Raw genomic sequence first — 19,407 nt, 5'->3', positions numbered from 1 at the left:
GAAAGTCTTATGCAACTTGTGAACCTTATGTTTCTTATCTTGGAAACAGACACATTTAAAACTTAAAAGGGGTTGAAATCTTTGTCTGCTATTTTCACCTCATGAGTATGCTGGAGGAGCAAACGGCTTTTTGCTCCCTACTGTACTAAACCGTACACACAGATTTGTGAAATGGATGTGGGTGCAGGAGCTAGAAAGTCCTTCAGCCTAATTCCACCTACAGACAAGCTTTATCGTTCTATGCTTAGATAGTTCTTTGGAAAGATTGCTTCAATGGACAAACATTTTTTCCATTTATCAGACAGTCTCAAGGATTTTTTTGTGAATTACTAAACTTACAAGCTGAAATTGTGCCGGAACTGGGCTGAAAATGCAGATCTTCTGACCTGCTGTAGGCCTCTTCCACTGACAATATGCCACCACCAGATCACAAGGTGTTTTTTCTTTTAAAAAATCCTCAGGCTGCAAAGCCCATAGTTAGGTCTCAAAAATGGGTCTCACTTCCAAGACATTAAGTAGCACTGACCATTTCAAAGAAAGGCTAATTTAGGAGCTAGAGCACTAACTGTAGACATAGGAGTATAACTTCTGCTGGACTAGAGTTGGAAGGTAACAAGTCAAATTGCCTAGCCTTGTTTCTTTACAGCTGCCTCTCACCTCTGTCTATCAAGTAGTTTTTCTCTTGAGACTACTAAAACATTATTTAGAGGAATCAGTACATTTTTCTTGAAAGTTTGATCCATTCGTTGAAGATGTGCCTGTCTAAAAGTTATGCAAAACTTAGCAAGCAACAGATTTAGTGCGTAAACTACAAAACTATCAACTCTACCAGCTTTTTGAAGGAATCTCTACCTAAAGACAAGAGTTTTCTGATCTGCCTCTGCTATATAATCAGCACAAGTTTCAGCCACTGTTCCTTTGAATACAGGAATTTTGATGCCCTCTTATTCCCTTGTCTTTATCCCCTTCATTTTTTTGTAATTGATACAAGAAAAATTGTTAATTTTCAAACAGACTTTGCCTCTTCTTCTTCTCACAAGACTCTTTTAAAAACAATTCTAGGTCAAGACAGAGAAACTTGTACTTTTTAGGACTTGAGAATGTTCTCTTTTAAGCACTAGATTTTTCTGAAATTCTCTTAGAAAAAGATTTTTCCACATACCTAATATAGGTCCAATAAAAACAGATATTTTGCCAATGCTGTGTAATTATCACACTTTCAGGGGAAAAGGTGAAAAAATGCCTGAATCACTTTTAGAAGTTTTTTAGAAAGAGTAAAAAAGAGGAAAATAATCCTTTCATGTGAAATTTAAGAACATTTCTAAACACAAATATACTTGAAACTTAAAACAAAACACTGTAATTATTTGATGTTCAAGAATGAAAATGAAATATCATGTAATACATAACAGTATTTGTCTCAATGGCATGGATTTTTCATTACTTCTTAATAGCAGGTAAGTTCCATATTTTAAGCACTTATCTTGAACATTGCCTCACAACAATTTTCTGTGCCTGGCCATTGACAGGAGAATAAACAACCCGTTCCACCTAAATTTCCCCATAGAGAGATGTCATTGGCTATGAAGGTGAACACATGGAGATCTAGTCTAGTTTGGCTAAAAAATTTAATCTCTCCCTCTCACTAATAATGCTATGTAAAAGGTGAGTAGATGCATTGTTATAACATTTTCTTCTCCCTGGAGATTTACATCAGTTTAGATGACTGACTGTCTAAACTGAGATGGCAAAAGGGCTGCAGATGGGAGACAGTGGGCTGTGATGGCCACTCCGTTCTGAGAAGGACACTCATCCACCCTTTTGAAAGGAATATCCATTTGAGACAAACTAGACAAAACTCAAAAACATACTGGAAGCAGAGATCAGAACTGCTTTTCTGCTTTTCATCTGGCCTTACACGCCTCTCTCATGCCCAGTTCCACAATCGCTCTGTTTCAATGGGAGGAAATCCAATCCACCTGCAGCAGAGGAGCCAGTTCAGTTGCACACAGCTTTGATTACAGGTCTGCAACTTTAAGCTCTCTAACCAACAGGCTATTTATCATGCAACTGGTGAGTGTTGGTGTCACCACCACATTCTCCTCCTCCTTTTCTGGACATCTTATGTAGGACTCGTGGTCATCTGTCTAAACACAGATCATGACAATGTGTTCTGGGAGACAGGAACCTGTCTCCCAGAAGAGGCACAACTGACAGGTAAGTGACAAGCTGATCACCTGAAGAACCTCAAGGCTAGCTAAAGATGTGACTATGGGGCAAGCAGTTCCAGAAAACAGGTCAATTGGCATTTCTGGGAATAATGATTTTACCATTATTTATAAAGCTGGACTAATTTTCTCTTTCATCTATGTTTTAAAATACTTGTCGCACCAGTTGTCCCCTTTCAGTCATGCCTGAAGACCACTGAATGTAAGAAGTGCCTTACTGGGTTAGTCTAATGGTCCACCTAGCCTTATATTCTGCCTCAAAAAGTAGCAATATGGGGTGTTTAAGGAGAGAGTGCAAGGCTGGCCACTTCATGCAATCCTTTTCTTTTGTGGTCTCCCAGCGTCCATGATGATGCATTTGGGATATTAGAGAGAACATCCTTCCCAGTCATTTTAGAATCCATTTACAGACCTGTTTTCCTCTAATGAGTTTGTTGAACATCCTTCTACTGTCTGCCTCCACAACCTCCTTTGACAATAGGTTCCAAAATTTCCCTACCTGCTGAGAAAAGAAGTACTTTTAACCTGTTTTAAACCAACCTTATACTAGTTTCAGGGAGTGCCCTTATTCTTATCCAGAGAGCCCAGCTGAATAACAGTTCTCTGCTCACCTTGCAAGAAATTCATGACTTTGTGAACCCCAATCATATTTGTCTTCAGGCTTCTTTCCTCTGCTTTGGAAATTCCTAGCCTTTTGAAAGTCTTGCCTCATCAGGGTCCCACCTCCTTAGCCATTTTTGTTGCCCTTCTGTCTAACATCTTTAATTACAATGCACCCTTCTTGAGTTATGAAGATCAGAAACAAACACAGAACTGACACTAATGGATGTCTTTTGGTGACTTTGATTCTGAAAGGTTGGGATTTGAGCTGTAGATGTCAGTGAATGCAGAAAACCTGCTCTTTCCCCATCCGGTGCTCAGCAGTAGGAGAGCAGGTTGGTGCACAGCAAATGTGAATCCTCAGCACTTGATTCACAAAAGCTCCTCCAGAACAATCACGAAGTTTCAATGGGTAAGGCCTCTCCATGGCCATGAACAAGTTTTTCTCATTATTTATAAGAAAATAATTTGATTGATTCTCTCTCCCTCTGTATGTTTAAAGAACATACAGTAACTCAATCAGTCAATTAAATTTCTTTAAAAGTTCTTTAAGGCAGTAAAACAACTCTGACTCGTTGCACTGGCACAATTAAGACCAGGCCCAATTATTTCAAACCTTAAACAAATGCAAAACACATTTAGAGTTGGGAAGCCTGTACTATCAATGAGCTCTGCAAAAATTATAGCTAAATGTTTCTGATTATATTAGCTTAGTATTTTAGTGAAGTCATTCAATGGGCGAGTCTACACACAATATTTCCTTTTAGGAAGCTAACAGATTCTGTTTCCAATTCAAATCGGAAGGCTTCCAGCCTCTGCAGCACTGACTCCTACCACCTCTGTAGAGACTGTGTGTGCTTTATCTTTGTATGATTTATTGTATGACACTGAGCAACAGCTGACATTGAGACCCCAATACCTTAAACCATTCCTGAGGGTCACATCTCTACATTTATGCAGATTCAGAGAGTAAAACTGTCCCTTCAAAAGGAAGGTTTTGCAGTTGTGAATTCAAGTCAACCCAAAAGTCAGTATTAAGAGATCTTCAGGGAGCAAGAATTTTGAGATAAGTGGCTCCTATCCCTTATGTTTCTCCTTCTTTCAAAATCTGGGACTCCAGCTGATCCCCAGTTTGTACTACAGCCTCTGAAAGTAGCAAGGGTTCAATGTCTCCTCTAATTTCTATTATACCATTTACTCAAGAGCTAATGCTCATCTATTGCCTCTCTACGGAGAGACTATTAAAGTTCTTCTGTTTGCTGATGAGCAGACTTATTCCAAAGCAGAACTGTGGTGCGAGCATCTCTCAGCTTCCTTTCTCAGTCAGAAACCCGTAAGCTGCAACTTCCGAAGACGAAGAAAAGATTGTCTTAGCCCAGACTAAGATAACCTATGCTGATTAACCCACATTAAAGTCCTAGTGGAGATAAGATTGTTGCAGGCTGAACCATGTCAGCTAGTCAAGAAAAAACCCAAGATTTTTATCTTTAAATCTAATCATATGAAACTAAGTGCAGTTACTTAAGGTACCTGAAATAAAGTAAGCTTACTGAGGAAAGTAAAGTTTTAATTTGTTCATTAAAGAGACCTGTTGAAAAAGTCAGTTAAATAAATGTCAGATGATTCTATTACTTAGACTATTAAAATATATTTTGTTCACAGTTTTGCACCGTAGGGAAGTTAAGTTTGTAAGGAAAAACTTGAATTTTGCGTATCCTAATTTTATTAACATTGGAACTAGGAATGCACTTTCCAGAAGTAGTGAAGACTTATTTAAAATTAGTTGGTTTTTTGAATTTTTTAATTTTATTTTTTATTTCCATGCTCTTTCATTTTGACTATGGAAGTCTTCCCATACACTGGAATAAACAGGAAACAGAACTCAGGAAATTTGCAAATCAGTAAAGTTGATGCTAAAGTGTTCTTTCAATAAGAATTTGCTAATTGATTGAAAGAGAAATAGTTTGCCATAGTTTGCTTGAGTTGAAAGAATTCCCATAAATCCCTAGTGGGTTTTGAAAGTTACTTGACTTCCTTCCTGCTCCACTGCCTGAATCATGGCCTGTGTAATGTGGTGAGAGGAGCCTGGAAGCTCAGCTGCCTATCACCGAGCATGGCCACAGCCTGTCTCTAAGGCCTTTCTAATCTCCTGTCCTGGACTAGCCAGAAAACTGTTAAAGCTGAAGGTGCTACATCCACCTGTACCCCATCCTCTAGAGCGACTTTCAGCGAAAGCAGAAAAAAGGTGCTCAATTTATGTTTGTGAATGTAACAAAGCCAAATGGGAGGAGATCAGAGTGTTATGGAATTAAATTTCTCCACCAAGCACTACAATGAAATGATAGTCATCTTGGATGAAAATCTTTATTTACTTGCTGCATCCAGATGACGTGAATCCCTTTTCCACTACCCGGCCAAATGGTTGACATAAGTAGTGCTTAGAATAGCTCTCAGGGAACATTAGAAAACAGGGTCTTTCTTTTATGTTATTTATTATCTATGTTGGCTGATCTTCAATATTTTCATCATCTTCATAGGGATTATGTTTCCTTCCAGTGTCTTTCACCATCCTTGGGGACTCTTAAACATTTATGCCTGCACTCAACAGGAGAAATTGAAGATATTGTACGTGACTTCAAGCTAAATCCTAGAGTAATGTATTACTAGGGAAATCATGACATTCTGGCAGATCTGCCAATTTTACTTGCAAGGAGAACTATGGAAAACCTGTACTTGTAGCAGTCAACAGACAGATCTGCATAGTAACATAATAAAGTGTAAGGTAAATATTTAACAAATCATATAATTGCTTGCACTTCTGGCTTCTGTAGATTGTTATTAGCATATCAACATTTAGACCCTTGAATTAAAGGGGAGACTGGTAGTCTTAGCTCATAGATACCACACTTATTTTCCCTCCACCATTCTAAAATTTCAAAAGAGAAATGATACCTGAAAAACAGAATTATCAGAGAAACCTGATTTCTAGTATGTAGGTACTCAACACTTTTTCAAGACTATCAGACTGTTTTGGGGGCAAGGATTTGGGTTATCCAATAGTTATGTTTCTAAAAATATTTGGCATTACCTATTATCTTATCCATGAGCAGTTCTGCAGGAGGCAGATCAGCATTCACGTTTTTTCTTAAGAAATGGCTTTAAAAATAGCTGGTTAACTTGGAGCTGTTAGCAGCCTATTAAGAAATATAATACAGGATTTATCACCAGTGAAATATGATTATTACCCAAATATGATATATTTTTCATCATGCTTATTAATTTATGAAACACACTTAACTCATCACAGTTGAACTCCAGCTTGTAATTTCTTGTGTTACACAACTGAATTCAGTGTTCCATTAAAATACTTAATAACAAAAAGTTGACATTTTCTTTCAGTTAAACTCTTTACAACAAACACAATAACGTAACCGATTCCCTTAGATCATCTAGTGACACTAGCTATTGCAAAGAAAGAGTTTGAAAATATAGTTTATTTTTAGCTGATAATGAGGGGTCCAAAAGCCCCACAGTAATTACCACATTAATACAAAATATTTAACTTTATTGCAAATTAATATCAAGCAACTAAACAAAAAGGATTTTACTTTGTGCTTTGGCTACCCTCTACGCTCTAATGAGCAGAACCCTGTTCTACTCACAAACCGCTCTGACTTCAGCCAAGTCCAGGACAGTTTGAGAACTGTGGGGTCACAGCCATCTCCCCCTCTTTTCTCCCATACTGAGCCATAAATGACTCCAATAATTTTATCCCTGATGCACTGCATTCAGTGGGAATCATCCTATTAACTTCAGGGGGATCACATTACAACTTTGAAGTTAAAGAAAAAAAAGTTCCATGTAATCTTTGACAAATCATCATATAAATAAAAAAATCATTTGAATTCTAGTTCTATATGAATTGGGAAATACAGGAAATTGACCACAGTTTGACTTTTTTCTATTTTTTGGCAGCATTTCTGTCACAGAAAAGGTACAAGTTTTCCTATAATCTATCAGAAACTTACCAAGGATGCTCTGCTCCAGCCTTTCTCTAGAGGTTGAATAATGTTTTAAAAGGAGTTTAAGTGTTTCAGGAGTACCAGGATCATAAGAAGTTAAATAACTACTTGTGAATCTGTGCAAAAACTCATTAGTGCTTATTCCATGTATTTAACATAGAAAAAAAAATTCCTGTGCACTAAAAAAACATAATGTGCACTGATGTGATCATTGTAATGGGGAAAAAATTTAATATTTCAGGATCAGATAACTTTCACATAGTATTTAAAATCTAAATATGTGGCTGATTATGAATGAGAGAAAATGGCTTCAAGTAGGTTAGATTTTCAGGTAATTAATTTACATCCCTCACAGAAAGCATTTTTTTAAGGTAGCCTGAAATGTTTCTACTTTTGCCCTTTAACACCTGTGCTTTCTGGAGTCTATTTAAATGCAATCATGAAAAAGTTGAATGAACATTCAATTAATATTTTTATTACCTTGTCTTTACCAGAAATTCCTTAAAATTTATTTGCTCAGATTTTGTACTCTTCTCCTCTCCCCAACCCCTTTCCCTCCACTCTCAGAAAGCTGCATCACTTCAATTTTTTTCAAAAGCTGCCAGTTCATATTTTTGACTGTCTGGAAAAGACAATGACTTGAAAAGTTTATATTGGTTTTATTATTTCATTATTTTAATTTGAAATATGGCGTCTGGTCCATGGTCATAGGTTTAGAAGGATTATTATGCAAGTTCTTGTTTCTATTACCTGGCAACAAAACTTGTTTTGGTGTGAGACCAGTGTCCTGTGATATCAACTCTTGAGAATATTTCTGAAGATTACATTGGTAGTTTTTCAATCTTAATTACTCTCCTTGCATAGCTCATTCTTTATCATGAAGTACTGTGAAAATATTTACTTAAAATTTTATGCCATTTACAGAAAATAATTTAAGAATGGTTGTCTCAAAAGAGCACCTGTATTTAGACAAGAAAAAAATCTTAAGTAAGCTGCTATATCTCTTGTCTATTCCAGGTTTACACTGAGTCCTCATCGTAGAAGCAAGGTTCTACTTTTCCACAGCCTTGTCTCACTACAGAAAAAACACAAATAAGTACAATAAACTGTTTGTATTTTATGATAAGTTAAAGACCTTTTCCTGAAGGTTTGTGTCGGGAGGGAAATATTTTGCAGTAGTGACAACTCATTGTAAGCTGTTTAGTTATTTTCCTTCATCCGAACCCAGCTGTAGGGATCTATTTAGATTTATTATAGAACCTAATTAACTCTCAACTTCTTTGAAATAAGAAACTTGTGCTCACACTCGTATCAGTTTCACCAGCAAATGTAGGAAACCAGGAGTTTTCCTGCTTTTAGCCTATGAATCGCCTTTTTACAAGCCAATCGACATTTGACATGGAGAATAGGGAGAAAGTTAGTAAGATTATTTTCATACCTGTTAATCCTGTGTATACATTGTGATCTATGCTGGTACTGCGCTCAGCACAGAAGACAAAGAAGACAATGTTCATGTACTATTTTCCTCGTGCATAAAACACATTTCTTCTCCTCTAAAGTCCATTAACCTCGACTGTAAAGACCAAACATTTTGCTTTTTGACAGAAATACTTCCCTGGGTAGGCATGTTTTCTAAAATGATTTGGGTACTGTTCTTGAATACTAATGCACAAAGTCCAGAATCTTTAACTTTGTGATGGTTATAAGTAATTTCCATGAAGAAATACTGCTGTGGACACTTAACTTTTGAAACAACAGAAACAAAAAAACCTCAGACAAAGTTTTGTGGTTTCTCAAAACCAAAAGAACCTAAATGTATATGATATATGCTTTTTTTTTTTTTTGGCATTCAGCTGTAATATGGTATGCACTCAACATGTTTTTCTAGCACGACATATTAGAAAAAAAGTCTGACTTGTTATTTTCTATATAGACTGAAAAGCTGCTTAAACAGGATTTGCTCTGATTTCTCTCCAATTAAAATAGAATGCAAATAGCTGAAAGTTCTTAAACAATGTAAACAGCAACAGTAAGGGTACTATTAAAAAGTATCTGGCTGTAATTTTAGCTTTTAAATCTCTGTTTTTAATTTTTCCCTACATACCACTGGCAAAAAAGAAAGTTTCTTTATAGGGACAAATGAACAACAATGTAATGGAAATATGAAAAGATATATTTTCATACCTTTTGACTTATATTTTTAGCTTCATTCCCTAAACCATCAAGACAACAGCTGCCTAGTAATTCACCATCTCAGTCTTCCCTTTAGTAATAACTTCATGTAATAACTTTCTTACTTTAAAACCTAACAAGCAATGAAGCTTTTTGTAACATGCTTTCCAGTGTAAGTGACCACATGATGCTTTTTAGTCTTGCAGACTCTCCAGATCTCCCTCGGAGAAAGAGGTGATCCCATTGTTCCCCAGCTGACAGCACCTTATTCTAATATTTTATACTCTCTTTTGGATGCACATGGGTATACCTGAACATTTCACGATGCTGATGTTCTAAGACAACTTAGACATTTTTTCTAACAATAAGGATCGTTATGCACTGCTTGAATCTTCCAGTTTAGGCAGCCTGTGCCAACAGAATAGGAATTGGATTCTTAAAAACCTTCAAAGAAGTTAATCTCACAGCATCCAGACTGATGAGCTCTCCTGTCCAGCTCAGTAATGCATGCCGCTTGAGTGGCACGTGATTGCCAATAAAACTATCAAATGTTTGAAGAGCATTTAACTGATGATAGGTAAGGTTAAACCCAAGGGTTTCTTTTAAGGGTCATTCCACTTTATGATCCCTATTTTTACTGACTTCCAGATTATCTGGTCTTGGAAAATAAGTTCCTTGCAGCAGAGTTGCAAACTTCTCAATGTGCTCAACAAAACACTTAGGATGTGGGTCAAATAACTACTAATGCCATGTTACATTCTTCCTTCCATGTTCTAGACTGTAATCCCACTCATTGGCCACGTGCACCAATTTTGTAAATTCAGTATTATGTTTCAATCCCAGTGAGATTACTCGAGTTATTCAAACATAAATCTTTCTAGGTTTGGGGCCTAAGGCTATGCAGTCCCAGGGCAGGAAAACTTTTTAGCTTGTCATCTACAAGGCCAAGCACACTGTCAGACATAACAAATAAATAATACTGTGGAAATATCATTATCTGAATCACAAGTCTATTTTTGCAAAAATATCGTGTTCCCTAGTGGTTGAAACGTTATTCCAGGCTAGATCAATCTTGAGTTCGTATTTCAACATTTCATATCATAGCATAGCCAAATACTATGTAATTCATCCAGTGGATTCCTATTTACCATTAACAACAGCATAGTTTTTTTCAAGAAAAGAATAAAGATTTTACCATTTTCTTCCCATGAACATAGTGAATATAGCATTAGAACACAAAAGCTCTGCTTAATTTCAAATATTTCCTTTCATTTTTATAAGGGCTATGATACGCTTTGACCTTCTAATTTTACGTTGATAATACCTACTCCACTGTATTCAGTTGCACGTAGTACCTGGAGTTAATTACTACACATATTCTTGACTCATGTTTGCCTGTGTGTGTTATCCCTATGGTAACACTTGAGATCAGACTAGTAGTGACATCCTTTCCAGATAAGCGACAACTGCAAAGCCCTGTAGGTTTCAGAGTCTCTTTTAAGTGTTTCTCTTCTTGGACTAAACGAAATTCTGCCTGGGGGTCAATATAGTATCATGTGCTGCTGAAGATGGCTATTCCTCTCCTGCAAGACAGGATCTGCTACACGGCTGTCACCAACAGCTGTTTGTCAAACTTACTCTGAGAAACCTCAAATGGTCGAGACTCTGCTCCACCTCTGAGCAATATGCTTCACAGTCTTTACCATTAGAGAGTCTTCTTTCGTGTCAAACCTGAATCTTTCCCTTGTAACTAGATGGTAGTAATTATATTCTATTTTCACACTCCATTTTGTTCCCTTTTCCTGTCATGTTAAACCTTTGAAATTCTTTATCAAGATCAAGGCTTCAGCAGCAAACAGTAAGGTGGTTAAATGCTAGATCATTCAACACTCTGGAGTCTTAAGATCGCAGACCAAAAATATTTTCTCTCTTATCTGCTGGTTTAGTTCATTGGGTAGAACCGAAAATATGGGTATGAGGGCTTAATCTGCTCCAGTCTCTCATCATAATAACCACTGATTTTCCTTGTCTGTATTTAATTTCTAGACACCTTCTTTCCTAATCACAGTATTATCTCAAATTATTCTTATATAAAATTATTCTGAATTACATTAACTTTTTCATCCTACTCTGGCTACAGGTACGAGCTGGACATTCCTCTCAAGTACCCTGTTTGTTGGTGTTCCTGTGCCCCAGCTACCTGACAATTAACCCCTTGTTACCAGTCGTTTAGTCAAGAAGAACCCAATGAGAAAGAAAAGGAACAGGGAAAGGAGATGTGCTTTGTGCTGTGACTCTGGAACCACAAAGCCAAGTCTTCAGTGGTGTGATGTAAAAACTAACAATAAAAAAACCCCTGGCATTAAGATAATTGTAATTTTGCCAACCCATTCCTCTTTCTAGTGGGAAGCGTTATCCAAAGAAGCCCCATGTGCAGTTTCTTTTCCTGTCCTGGGAGCAATTCTGCAAATTTTCCCATAGATCACCCGTCTCCTGCTTTCTGTCTCCTGAACTGAGAGCTGGCAGCCCAGCATCTCTGCCTCACACACCATCCAATTTTTCAGCTGAAAATCACCACCCCTGCCCAGCTGAGGTGGAGGCACTGGGTTGCCATGAAAGAAAAGATAAGTTCAAGATTTGGGGATTGTTCAGGTACATACTTTGATTCACTCTCTCTTTCAGGACTGGTCTACTCCTGATTACATTCCTGATGCAAGTATTCCTGCAAGTCCTTACCCATTTCCATCACATACTTCTCTCTCTTCACTTCCCATCACTTTTATTCTAGCCAGACCCTACTGTTTAATTGCTCCTTCTGGGACCTGGTTGTTTTTTATTTTTTTACCTTGTTTACTTGTGGTCCAGACAGTGAAACTAGCTGTCAGACCTAGATGGTAGCACTGAACATGTTGTATACGCCCCTTTGATGAAAGTGACTGCTCAGTGAACAGAAGAGGAGTGAACTGAGCCCACCGAATCTTCCTGCTCTCAGGTGTGGGCTGCTCCCTTCTTGTGGAAGCTACCTCCCATTTCTTGTGAAATGGTGAACTTCCTGGATTCTGTTTTTAAATATGCTTGTTAATGGAATCATGATTATAGTCAAAACTGTAAAACAAATACAAAATACAGCTCTGTCGGACGTGCAATGAAAAAAGACAGGGAAAATACAAAGCATACTGGAGGCTTCAGAAAAGTGACTTGCTTAGTTAATAGGACTCAGGCAGCATCACCTAAGACAACACTGTTATTAGCAGTCTGAAAGTTTCTGCACCCTTTGAATGAGTTTGGAGGGAAAAGGTATACCAGCTCTCACTTCATAATAGTGTTTTGCTGTGAATATACAATCAACAACAACAACAAAATCTAGTTTAAGGATCTAGTAAGACTTAGCAAGCAGAAGGTCTCTTAGCAACAAAAGCCCATAACTAATGTGAAGCAGCTGTGGTAATTTTAGAAAATGGCTCAAACTGTTGAAAAGTCATTAGGAAGCTGATATATAGAGAATAAAAAGAACCACTTGACTTTAAAAAGATTTCCCAATATGGAGTGTTATGTTATTTTATAACCAAATCTTAGTCATCCAAAGTTTACATGCCACAAAATGCTATTTATGACCATGTGGCTGGACTTTCTACAAGTAGCTGGAATTCTATCACATACCTGAAATTCCCCCTGAAAAAAGAAATTGCCAATGGCTAAGCACATATTCTTCTGCGGTAAAGGTGTGATTGCTATATTTCAGTGAAGCTGATGCTACTTATGGTTTGATTTATTATATGCATTTGGAATGGGATTCTAAATAATTGGAATCAATTTCTTTAATCCTGTAACTTTCAGTCTCTATTGGAAATAATGAAAGCCACTTGCTTTTGGTAGGCTTTGTGTATGGCTGATCGTCAGACATTAGCTAACAGTCTCTCTAGCTTATTTGACTGTTTCTTATTTGGAAATATCCAGTAGCTTGAAGAATGGCATATTTTAAAAACAGTATCTGGAGCAAAAAATCAATAGTGTCAGGAACAACAAATTTTGTTGGTTTACTCTTCATGCTGGTACTGATTGATGCATTACTAATGATTTTTACTACTCATATTTATTATTGCACCATGGTCTCAAAATAGCCTAAAAACTTGGGCAGGCAAAAATTGGTCTCAGTTAGTAAGCATGTGAGCTGGCTTCAACTAGATTAAAGGAGGTTGAAATGCTTTTTTGAATAAAGGCCAAAGGTTGGAAAAATAAAGAATATTGATTAAACAGCTTCATTAGACAGAAACAACTATACAAGCTGAGCTGGATGGGCTTCTAGATATTTAGCAGTCCTGGATAAATGTGGACGGAGCTACGTAACTGATCTGTGTGTGCAATGTGAAAAACTGCTCCATGCAACCTGGGCACATCAGACTTACTGTTTTTGAATCTACCCTTGCCATCAGGTCTGACTGCACCAGTGGACTGCATGAGGAGACCAGTATTCAGTCTTGCTCACTTGTGTCGGACAGTTCAACTCCCATTTGATTACATTAAAAATAATTGTACTTTGATTGTACTTTGATACTTGTGACATCCTACACAAAGGATGGTTGGCAACCTTTATAAGTCAAGCCTTATCTGCTTCCTAGCAGAGACAACTAAAGGGATGTTGTTTGGACAAGCTGCCTTATAGGAGACAAGAGGCAAGATATATGCTATGCTATTAAATGACGGTTATTAGGAAAGCACATATCTAGTCAGGTTTAGAAAACTTGAGTTTTGAGGGAAATAGTTGAAAAAAGAGCAACACAATTTTAGGATGATCAGATGATAAAAAGCCCCTAAACAAAGCTTCCACCTCTGATAGCCACCAAATAAGGAGCCCTGAGATTAGTGTTACCTATTAAAAAATGCAAAAGTAAACAAATATTCACAGATAAGTGAATTCTTGAAAGTAAACAAGTTTTCACAAATAAGTGACTTCTTGAAAGCTCATTAAGGTGTTTTTAATATTCCCAAATAAACAACAGGGAAAGCTCTACTTTTTTAGTATCATGTTCATGTCTGCCGTTTTAGACTCTCTGATTTATGGCAACTGATGTTAAACTGAGGATGGACTGTTGCAAACCAAGTGATAAAACACAGCACAGAAAAGACCATACCAAGATTTCAAAATCTGGTGTTTTAGGCCACTTCTAATTGGACTGACTCGTACAGTCTCTTTCATCTCTTAGATTAGATAATGTTTATTAATGTAAAACAAATGAATCAAGATTACCGGACAAATAAAACTAAATCTAGTGAAAGTTACAGGATTGTACAGAAATTGTGATATTTAGTGGCTTTGACTCAGAGTTGGAAGGAAATTGGTAACACTGGCAAAACTTCACTTTTGGCTCTAAGTCAACTTAGAAACCAAATGAAGTCAAGTAAAGAAACAAGAGAACATTTTTTCAGGAATGTCCATAAAACTCAAGCTATCAGAATTCACATATCTGAAATAAGAGATATCTTCAAGTCCATTTATTCCTGCAGTTAATTAGTTCTTTTAAAAATTTCATAACATACCTATTAATACCTGAGTATTGTAAAATATGCAGCACACAATTATCAGGCCTAAATCACTGTTATAAAAACCGATTGATTATATAGAGGACACAACTTGCGATGAAATTTTCTGCAAATGCAAATTGTATAATTCAATTAATGAAATACAGGAAGGGTCGTCTGTGATGAGAAGACAGGAAAGAGGTATAATTTATGTTCAGCTGCTCTTTTGTTTAAAAGTTACTTCCATTTTCCAAATTTACTACCAAAAGAAACTTGATAATTGTTATTAAACTCAATAGCAACTCAGTGTTGTTATTTGGTGTAGTTGATAAGATTTTATTTACAGTAAAATCAGTTGATTTATTTTTAGTGACCTGCTATATCTGGCAGTGATCGACATAGAAATAGAATTTTTTTTTCATTGTTGACAAAGTACAAAAGCTATTGCTCAGTACCAAAAGTCAGTGCAGTCATCTTTCCAACCAAGCCAGGTAGACAAAGACAATCTGTACTACTACTCGGAAGCTTCCTGAAATATGTACCTTCTCTTATCACTATCTTTTCTAAGCTGTATTTCTTGCCACCTAATTTCCATTTCTCTCATCCAGCTCCTACTTTCTTTAAAATCATGCAATCTAATTTTTCTGTATGCTTCCTAAAAATGTTCTTTCATTGTACCATCCTTTGCTCTTTCTCCTTCATTAACACATGTATAGAATTTGCAGCCTAAAAAAGTAGACTATCTTGGATTTTGCTTGTGTTTTGTGCTTGTGTCAGTTTTTATTTTACACTGAGTTTAGTCATCCGTCTTCTCTCTTACCAATATAAATCATTATCATGAAGCTACAAAAACTGCTGCATGTATTAAAGCCAAGTCAGTATCCACATTTTTTGAAAAGTCAGGCTCTTTGGAACATATTCAGCAAAACACTTAGAGTCCTCAAGAAGACAATCTGCAAGTGCCTTGAATCCCACTTCTGTGATATACTATACTAAATCATAGCAACCAGTACTTAAACTGATATGCTTTCACAGACAGGAAACCATCACAGGATGAAACTGTCATAGTTGGCTGCTAATTAGCTAACTTTTGGAGTAGTGTAATTTGAGAGTAATAATAGAATAAGAGGTCTCTTTCAGTACTCCTGAGTGATGTATTGACTTGAAGTTGTGCCACTGGCCTCACCACATGCTTTGGAAATGTATTCAGAACAGTCTTGTTGAGAACCAATACTGTGCTTATATCATACTAATGAATTTTTTGTTAATAGTAAGTGTACAAGACCTCCAGCCCAACAACCAGAGTCCTTATTCATCCATGGATTCAAACTTCACAGGATTTTTAGTGTCAATATCCTTACCATGTATCAGGGTTCTTATTTTCTGTGATATGGTCCTTCTATATTAATCTAGTATTTCACATAACAGGGATATTCTGTCTTTAGATGTCTAATTCAAGAGGCCATCTAAATTAGACATCTTATACTAATTTATACTTATTAAAGTCTCCCTTATACTCAGTGGACAGAGCTAGGCTCTTCCCAAATTCAACTGTGAGCCAATAAATTAGGCTCCTGCTTTGAATGACTATCTGGAAAAAAACTATGCCCCCTTGCAAATAAAAAGGAGGGTCATTAGCCATTGTTAGTTACTAGTCTGAATATCAATCTTAATCTTTACTCTGGTCTTGTAACTATGTGTTATGCAAAATATTCAGAAGATTTAAATGATATTTACTTTCCATTAACGTGTCTGCATATTACATGCCTGGCTTGCCTCTATGGACAGGGGGTCTGGGGCTTTTTTCCTAATACCAGCAAGGGAACACCTGGGTGGAGGATGGACTGAACCTCCTTAACACCATCTTAAGGTTTAAACCAGTTCCTCAATTTTGACCGCTCAGAGTGAGACTTTCAAGATGGCTTTTCTTTAACTAAAACTACAAAATATATCATGACAAGGAGTGCTTTAATGAATTTATCCAGCTGACTTTCAACTCTGTTTTAACACGCTACTGATATGTCTTAATTTGTGGATGGAGAAAATTATGAGACCTATAAGTCAAATGGGAGAGAGGATAAGCACTCCAAACTGACAATTTGATTAATAGGAATTAGTTTAGTACTTCATTAGTTCATGTCAGCAATGATAAAAAACAACATTAATGATGATACTGAAATGCTGAACTTTTAAAGTTCTAACTCAAGTATTCTTGTACATGCTGCAAAACAACCTTGTTGGCCCTCAAACACTAGCTGTAGTGTTAGACGAAGGAGGAATGTAAAAGAATAAAACTGGAAAGAATGAAGAATGTTTAGTTGGGATAGATACCTATACGTTGAGTAAGGTTTTCAGAAACCTTGACGATATCATTCTTAGTTTTTAATGAAAGAAATCATCAGTTTTGGTAAGCTGGTACCAGATACATGCACTATAATCATATAACTGGGTCTTTGAAAAAGCGTGAACTCCCTCAATGACTGCTGTGGGAATTGTCCCAAGGACTGAAAGAAAAAGTTCAGCATGTGAGAGTCTTGATCCCAAGTCCATAGTTCCTGTGAAGAGAAAATTCCCATCACCAGATCCTGATGGCATCACATTTAGGGAGAAACATAAGGAGCAATCAATCAAATAATTACAGCTTAGATTATGAAGTGGTCTATGTGTCAAGACTAATACTCTAAAATGGATCTGTTGGCACAGAGGCAACAATTACAGAATAGTGTGTAGGAGGTAAGGAGCTTCTTTATTGCTTTCACATATTAAGATACATAGGGTGACAGTTTGAGAATCCAAGCTGATTTATATAGAAATTCAACTCTAGACTATTAGTCTAGCAGGATGATAAGACTGTGGAAGACAATGGCAAACTCTGTACATGAGAGAAATACATGTGAGGATTACTATGGCAAGAGTTGGATTTCCATGTTGACAGTGTCAGTATTCATCTTTTCATCATGACTGTGCTGGGTCTGAATGTTGGAGAGTCATTCAAATGCACACATCAGTCAAAGAGACAGATCACAAAGGATTAAAGGAGAAGAAAAAGAAATGTGTCCCATAAAAATTGCATTGGAAAGAAGCTAAGCCTGCCACATTCCTTGGGGGAAGAGAGCTCCCCATACCACACAAGTATTATAATTTCTTGATTTCCATCTTCTAGAACCCTTCCAAGAATACCTTGTCAATCTCCACACAGTCCCACCACCGACACTGAAGGTCACTGATAAGAATGACCAAATGTGAGCCTTCATTTCCTAATGAGATCTAATAATAATTTGTCCTTTTTGCCCAGGACCCAGTTCCTGTAATTGGCTCTACGGGGAGTGACTCCTTGCATCTTTACTGGGTTCTGCTCAAGCCACTGGTTCTCTGTGGGGTCACAGGGATGTCACCTGTATGACTGCCCTAGTAAGGACTAGTACAATACTATACAAAACCCTAGAGCCCGAGTGAATAGTGTGTATACATATGCGGGTAGCTTCAAATTTATCTAATACAGAAGCTGAAATCAACACATTTGCAGGTTTATCTCCAAGTTCTTTTATCATTGCTCTTCAGCCTGTTGAAGTGCTGTAAATAAAGTGAATGTGAACAGCAGAAAGGCTGATGTATAAAAAAATCTAATGCTGTTGGCATCAAAGGTGTAACCCCCTGATTTCAGTGGGCTGATCCTTAATTCTGATCTGATTATAGGGTAATAATCTCCTGTTCTTGGAGAGGACTTCAGCTCAAAATCTGAAGATCTAAACTTCAGAGTTTATCGCCAACTTTTCTGCTTTCAGGTTTATTTTGTGATGGAGATATTTTCATTTTTTGCAAAATGCTTTTCCTTATGTGCTACTGTACTAACTCTTTAAAGTAAATCCATCTTATACGTGGAGCCACTTTAGAGTGTCGTTTTTGTTTTTTTTTTTTTTTTTTTTTTTTTTTTAATCAGGGCACTATTACATTACTTGGTATAACAAAAATAAACCAAAGGTTTTTCTTCCGGGAACCAACTTCACTATGCTTAGAGATATATAAAGGGATAGCCTCAGGCTTTTATGATGTAGAAGTAAAAATTAATAGCTAAGTGGTATGTTATACTTTGTCTAAAAAAGCTCATTTAATTTTATGGCATGGGGTTTGCATCTGTTTTCTTTTTTCCAATGATATTTTACAAAGGTTTGGGCCACAGCTTTCAAAGTCACTTATATAACACAAAAAAGACTTTAAAAACACGTAAAGAGCTATTGTGGAAAAAGAATAATGAATTTCCTCATGTTCTCCAGTAAGTATCCTGCATGTTGTTGGGAGATCCTTCATCATAGAGGGTGGTCCGCTAGTAATGTACAAAAAAAGGATAGTGTACAAAAATTAAATTATTATTTGACCCCACATCATTATATGCCACATAACTAATTAAAGCACACTTTAACAATGTACTCTTAATGTGCCGTCTGTTACTTGCATGACTCACTCATCTTTCACAAAGAATAAGTGATTTGTATTAGATGAGAGTTGCTAAGGATGTTTTTGGGGCTAGCAATTGCTGTCATTGCTATGTTAAATCACAGGCCCAAGCCTGGGATAGAAAGAGACAAGCTTATCATGAGCCAGGAAAACAGCACCACAGGACTGATAGCTCTGACTTAGGGCCTTGTTTAAAAAGTTATGACTCAGTGCAAGCAGCCAAGGATCCTTAGCCTTCCTCAGTTCACTCCAAAGCAGCCATTAAGAGCCCTAATGTTCAGGTTGCGTGCCTCACTCTGATTATTTTTGGGAAGTTGATCACAGCAAGCCTTTTTTTCCTAATAAGCATTCATCTTCATTTACTGGATGAAGGGAGCTCTCAGTGAAAGCTCTATCCATGGGGCAGGGTA

At 36.9% G+C, this 19,407-nt stretch overlaps 1 long non-coding RNA gene across 1 annotated transcript in view; it reads left to right on the top strand.

Moving 5' to 3' along the window:
- LOC142408658 (uncharacterized) overlaps positions 1–7,934 on the top strand; it is a 31,472-nt gene extending 23,538 nt beyond the window's left edge. Inside the window, exon 4 of the long non-coding RNA XR_012775367.1 lies at positions 7,868–7,934. This is a non-coding gene — a long non-coding RNA (uncharacterized LOC142408658). The remainder of the gene's footprint in view (positions 1–7,867) is intronic.
- Positions 7,935–19,407: the final 11,473 nt, after the last annotated feature.

This window comes from Mycteria americana, chromosome 4, assembly GCF_035582795.1.
Source record: "Mycteria americana isolate JAX WOST 10 ecotype Jacksonville Zoo and Gardens chromosome 4, USCA_MyAme_1.0, whole genome shotgun sequence".
Lineage (NCBI taxonomy): Eukaryota > Metazoa > Chordata > Aves > Ciconiiformes > Ciconiidae > Mycteria > Mycteria americana.
Note: the sequence above shows the minus strand (reverse complement) of the source record. Positions and strands in the feature narration are given on the sequence as shown.